The sequence below is a fragment of the Maylandia zebra genome, linkage group LG12 (assembly GCF_041146795.1).
Source record: "Maylandia zebra isolate NMK-2024a linkage group LG12, Mzebra_GT3a, whole genome shotgun sequence".
In the NCBI taxonomy this organism is placed as follows: Eukaryota; Metazoa; Chordata; class Actinopteri; order Cichliformes; family Cichlidae; genus Maylandia; species Maylandia zebra.
The window spans coordinates 37,327,835-37,334,354 of NC_135178.1; the positions used below are offsets into that span (position 1 = coordinate 37,327,835).

The 6,520-nt window shown below is 38.8% G+C and overlaps 1 protein-coding gene across 1 annotated transcript in view; it reads left to right on the plus strand.

The window, feature by feature from the left end:
* The window catches only part of npffr2a (neuropeptide FF receptor 2a), a 32,943-nt gene extending 26,764 nt beyond the window's left edge, over positions 1-6,179 (plus strand). The window contains exon 4 of the mRNA XM_004555633.4: positions 1-6,179. This exon is cut by the window's left edge and continues 1,096 nt beyond it. The gene's annotated coding sequence lies outside the window, so the exon portion shown is untranslated.
* Positions 6,180-6,520: the final 341 nt, after the last annotated feature.

A 6,520-nucleotide genomic window follows, 5' to 3' on the forward strand; every position in this document is an offset into this window, starting at 1 on the left:
TTATCACTTCAGATGCACACCATGTGACACACGTGCAAGGGCAGGACTTAATATTCCTGCTGTCCGTTGCAGAATGGTCAATTAGACTTGTCAATATTGCTTTGATAACAGGCTGCTGCACACTTGACATACAGATGGTGTCAAATTAAAGGGGAAAAAAGAGCAGCCAACAACACCATGTAAGATTTCAGGTCCAAAACTGTGACGGAGGGATGAGCGCCATCCTTTCAAAATGCATTTCTAGTCTTTTAATGATTCATAACTTTTTAAGGAGCCCCTGTCAAACTTGAAGAAACTGCCCTGATCACGACAGAAACGTTTCATTATAGGAGACAAAAACAGACGTACAAATCTGATAAATGTCCCCGAAAGCATAAAAGAGCCCCCAGATCCCTTCACAGTAATGCTCAAGTGTCCCTTTAATCTTTAATCTGCACCATATAAAATTTCTGTGTATAAATGTATAAAGATGCATCAAACATGACAGCATGACACTTGCAGAGAAGATTTCAAGATATGTCTTTGTAATGTGGCAAACTACACGAACAAAAATTCTCCCAACATCTGTCTCGTATTATTCACTGCTGCTGCTGCTGAAACCTTCGGCAACTTTCAGATCACGAGGAGAAATCCCACGTTGTGTGGTTTGTGTCGCCTAATGTTTGAACTGCTTTATTAAGTCAAACAACATACACAAGATATAAAAGTCAAAGGGCTCAAATGAGGAATAAAGGAGTTGAGAAAAGAAGTGGAGGTTGATGTAGCAACTATTAGCAAGTATTAGTCATCACGATCTTTTATATTCACAGATGCATTAATACATGAGAACAGTTCTTTTTTTAAAGCGAGGCATGTTTTTATGCTCTGCTATCACAGCCACAGCATATCACACTCACTTCAGAGATCAACTAACAAGTAATTTCAGTAAATATGAAATCTTTTTCTATGATTTTTATGCCATTAATCTAGAGGCTTACAACAAGCTGTTTTGTAACCCAGTTTGTAGCTGCTCCTATAAAAATGGTGCAGAAAGGTGACATCTTTACACTAAGAAAGGCAAGTTTGTGTGAATCAACTCAAAGGAGGAGAAGTAGTAGACTGTAAAGCAGGAGCAATCAGCCTTTTTAAATAGCCTCAGAGGTGATTGCTGACTGGAGTCAGGTGGCAAACGAGGCTAATCAAAAGCAGCTGTGTCCTGGGGAGAGAGGAGAGTGAGAGAGACAGAGGGGGTAGGAGTGGCAAGAGAGGAGGCGGGGAGAGCGGGCAAACACCCCACCCACACACTCCCACAGCCTCACAGGATGTAACAGTTATGAAAGTAGCCATAATTAAGCAGTTTTTGATCTAACATGCATATGGAGACACGAACGGTCTTTAGGCGTAGCTACGGATGGTTGTCTTTCTGTGTCAGCCCTGCAATCAACCTGTCCAGAGTAGCCTCCTCCATGACAGTCGGATAAGCAGCTAAGAGAATGGATGGCCTTCTTTGAAACAGAGTAACTCCAAAACCACAAAGACAGAAAAAACCCTGTTTGTGCAAAAGTGATAATTAAAGGTTGTAAAACTTAAAAAAGGAAGGTTTCCACTTGATTTTGATTAAAGTCCAGCAGCAGAGCAAACACACCAGTAGTTAGGAGAGTTTGCTGCGAGTTCTGATATTCACCAAGATTTTTCTCAGAGACACTGGAGATGGGCAAAGAGGCTTAGGTTTGAGAGCTCTGCTATAGAGATTGAATTAAAAATGATAAACATGTACTTTGCTTATGATAACTAAAATAAGGTCACATAATAAATGTGCTAATGATCTGTTGACATTAAAACATTAGAATCATTTTTTGTGAAGATGTTGCTTTGAACTGAAGACAGTTTGTGTCTTTTTATTGACAGAAAGACATTAAGCAGGAAAGATGATACTTGCTAACAGATATTCTGCAGGTGACACATTTACTGGGTTTTTTTATTCGGGCATAAAGCCCTATAGATGGCAAAGAGATGAAAGCTATGATTATCCATTTACAAAATTTTCATTCAGGATTTTACCCTAAAATCTGCTCTGTAAACATCCACACGTCAACGTGCAATTATGCACATTATTTATACAGAAACCTTCAATGAGCCCTTTATGAATGTGCCGTGTAAACACATCAAATCTTTTCCTGTCATTTAATTTGATTTTTTAAAATCTCTCTGAACCCTGTTGTGCTGTCGTCACAATGTAAATATGATCCAATGAATGACTTCAGTCGCTTTTTGTACTAAATGTCCTTTTTCAAGCAATTTTGAAAATATTCATAGAAAAGATTATAAATCACAGAAAAAGTAAAGCTGTAATCAACAAAAACATCATGATTTTACATTATTTACATTATAAACTCTGGCAGCTGTGAGATCTAAACTAGAACAACTTCAAGGGGTACCTCGGTAAATACACAACACATTCAGATTGCCAACACTTTAATGCTTTGGTCTTGTTGACATCTTTATATGTGTCGATTTATACAAAGGTTAAAATTTAACATTGCTTTATGTAGTTTACCCTTTCAGTAAGCAACACATCTCGTGTTTGCATCTCTCTCCTGCTACAAAACCCCTCAAGTAAGCCTGAAAAGTGCAGCAAAGGCTAACCAGGCCAGCCATCACTAAATAAAATCACCCAGAAACTCGACTGATTTTAGTCGCTGCTTTTGGCAAAACCACCGCAGGCAAATATTTACTGCAAATAGCATCAGAGCAACTTCATATCAGGCTGTAATGAGTTTGCGTACAGTTGGAGTTTACAATGAGTTGCAGTCAGTGATCCATTTTGGAAACACTGTCAGCGTTCTCTAATGATGAATGCCTGCAGTGAAATGTGCAGGACAGCTGCTTTTAGGGACAAGGCAGTCACCCAAGAAGTCATGAACCCGCTAAGCCCAATCACTAATATAGCTCAGTGCAGCTGAATCACATATGCTTGCTGAGACTGCAAGAAAAAAAAAAATTCTACATCCCGAAATGAAAAGAATACCACTACATCCAGGATAAGGCATGTGGTGTCAGTTAAGGTAGGCATTATTTACCTCTCAGATAAACATGTTCACAGTCCAATAATTTCCACGTTTTAGATGCTAATTTCATGCAGATTTCTACTGCTGAGTCTTTACAGCACAGATATATACACACTGATAATATGCCATGTAATGTGATACAATTCAGTTTTAAAGTTGAGCTCTACAACCTAAAATTTCTTCATATCACTCCAACCTTTAGCTTTAGTGTGAATATGTCATGTTTTAAAAAAATCAAAACATCAAATTATTGCAAAATCAGCAGAAGCCTTTCAGCACAGCAGGTTGTAGCTCTTTGCCTGCTGTGAGTAAGTGCACAGTGATCACTGCCGTCCCAGAGGGAAATAAATGGATCCGCTAATGCTAAAAAACTCGGACACTTCTCAAAGGCAGGCAAACTTACGCTTGACAAGTTGTCCACATCAACCAGTTCAGTAAACGGATATCCACGTGCACGTAGAAACTAACTGAACTTACAAGAGACAAACACATTTAGCCTGAAAGTGGCTGCTTCCCTGCAGTTGACCGGTGCGCGGTCTCAGCATGATGAATGAATGAATGCAAGGCTCAGAGGTGACATCCATCCGACACTTTTTTTGTGTGCACTGGGCACAATGTACTGGACTCGATGTCATCAATTATTGCTATATGAGAGTCATTGTCCCAAAACATTAGGTTTTCAATGATTAGATGAAGACCAAGTCTCTGTCTTGTTTAGAAATATCAAAAACAAACTGCCATCTTTACACTGTTTTATTATGGTGCCAGACATGGTTTCCAGGCATTTTATAACTCCCGCTAACCTTTACACTGCAGTCACACCCTTGGTCTTTGTGGTCATAACGTATTCTGCCATTTAATGTAACTGCTAACAACATAACCGCTGACCTCGACATGTCTGCTGAAGAGGGTGCATGTCTCCCTTTAGACCCTGATTTGACCCCAAACAGCCTGCTCACTTCTTCACTTCATACTGCTACTCAAATTCAACTTTATGCCATATTGATTATACATGCCGAAAGAATTCATAATTCACTGTAGAGAGAAAAAAATGCAGCGTGAATGTGGGCAAAGAAACATATACTCAGTATAGCTGAGTGTTTTTTTTAAGTTAGAGCATTGGGTGCCACTGGTCCTTTAATCAAATCAGTACTTCAAATATGAATTCTCATGAAATAATAATAAAAATTTACATGAGTCTTGAGCCACCACTCATTTCTTCATATTTTGCTGAGGTTGTCCTGATTTATGGACAGCATGAACTGAAATACAGTGTATAAGGCAAGCTTTATTTATTCTTGTTATTTCTTTAAATAGTTCTCCAGGCTCCCGCAAAGACATTCAAAGCTCTTCTCTGAATGTTCCTGCCTTTTATTCCGGTCTCCGTCAAGACGTTCCCAGTCTGCTTTAATATATTGTTCCAGTGTGCGTTTTTCTATCCAGGTATGCTTTTACTGCATAGGCACTGTGTTTGGGATCACTGTCATGCTGAAAAATGTAGCGATTGCTAATCCACGTGCTTTTCAGATGGTGGTTCAATTTTCCGTGCTCGTAATTCATCAATTCTGAGAAGATCTCCAACACCACTGCTTGAAATGCAGCCCCAAACATGACAACGCTCCTAAACCATCACAGTTATACCGTTTAGGTTCATCACGCCATCAGACCTGTTGCCACTGATTTGTGTGTAATTTCTATAACCTTAGCCTTTTCCCACTGTTTCCCTTCAAAAATGGCTTCCTGGCAGCCAACGTGTCCACTGAGACCATTTGTGATGAGACTAGTGAACAGTATATGGATGGAGGGCCAGATGGATCTCAGGTCCTGAAGAAATGCATCTCTTTCTAAGGACCTGACATTAGATACTGTTCAGCTGCTGCAGATATTTCATCCCTCGATTAAAGTGCAGTTTTTACACTTAATACTGACCTATGAGTCATTTAAGTGGCTTAAAAAAAACAACAAAAGCATTGCTCTAAAAATAATCAGAGGATTGAAATGAGTGAAAAAGCAGTCAATGTCCAAAGAAAAACTTTGAAAGACCTTCAGAAAGCCTGGAGAAGGTTTGCTTTAAAAGAATGAGAAGAAAATCTGGCTTCTTGGAAGCAAAAACAAAGAACTGAGGAGTGGCTCAAGAGCGCTTAAAATTTAAGTTAAGACTGGGGAATCTGGGCAGTTACGAGATCTAAACTTGGATCCAAAGTGCATGTAGCAAATCCAGCCTCTCTTATCCAAGCAAGCCACAGCATGGATACATCACAGCCACAACAAGGTTGTTTTTTTTTAAATATTAATGCAAATATAAAGAACAAGTTTCGCTACAGCGTCCAAATAACACATTTTATAGCATCATTCCTGGTTCCTGGTTTAACTTCTTACACAAACAAACAAAAATACCTGCAGAAAAATAAACACTGTAAATATTAAATGAACAGAACCAAGATCCAGATGGTGCATTTGATAATTAATACCAAGACATCAGACAATACTCACATATTTTTGTTTTTCAGCTTCAAAGTACTAGTTGTACCATTAGTTAAGCCAAAAATAGATATTGGTTCCACATTTTGGTGCGTTTCTCATTTTGTTATGTAGCCGTTACACTTTTCTCTGATTCAAGCAGTGAGCTGTTTTGATTTTACTGCCAAAGACGTCAACAATAACTTAAACACGACAACACTGCTGAGGTACACAACACTCCAGCAAACACATTTAGCACAAACATGTGTGAAGGTCCAGTTTTGAATGTAATGAATTTGTACTTTTTGGTGCCTGTGGTGAAAAAAAATAATCACATTGCAATGAATTACTGTGAAATACTTTTTGTGATCTCTTGGTACCTTTGTGTAGCTTGCATGTGACTATTTTGTGTAGTAGCATGTGTGTTCTTTTGTGTTTGTGTTCGTAAATATTGTTTATTTAATGGGACACAAATGTGGACTTTTTTTAATAGAATGGAGATTGTAGGTTTTTACTGAAGGCGAGGAAGCGAACGGTGTCCTATTTTAAATTGTGAAGGGCTATTCATCAGATTATCTATTACCTCTGTGATTGTCAGCACAAAATTTAGGCAAGGTTTATAATCAAGTTTCTAATGAAATGTCTTAATGCCTCTAATTCATGCCAATAGTGGTAAAATAACAATTTCTTGACACGTTTGTTATATATTAGGGAGACCAGAAGTTTAATGACCAGATTTAAACAGATGTGCCTCTGAAAAAGCCTGATGACATTAAAACAGACAGACCTGCGACACATCTTAGACACTTTATTGGGTACACCTGTTCAGCTTATTAACAGAGATTTCTAAGCATCCAGGTGTGCAGACATGTTCGGAGTGACCAACTGAAGGTTGTTGGTGCCAGATGGGCTGGTCTTTTTCAACCTCCCCCCCCTGGAAGCAGAAGGGCTACAGAAACAGAAGACCAGAGCCACTTCTGTCAGCTGAGAACAGGAAACCCAGGCTACAAACT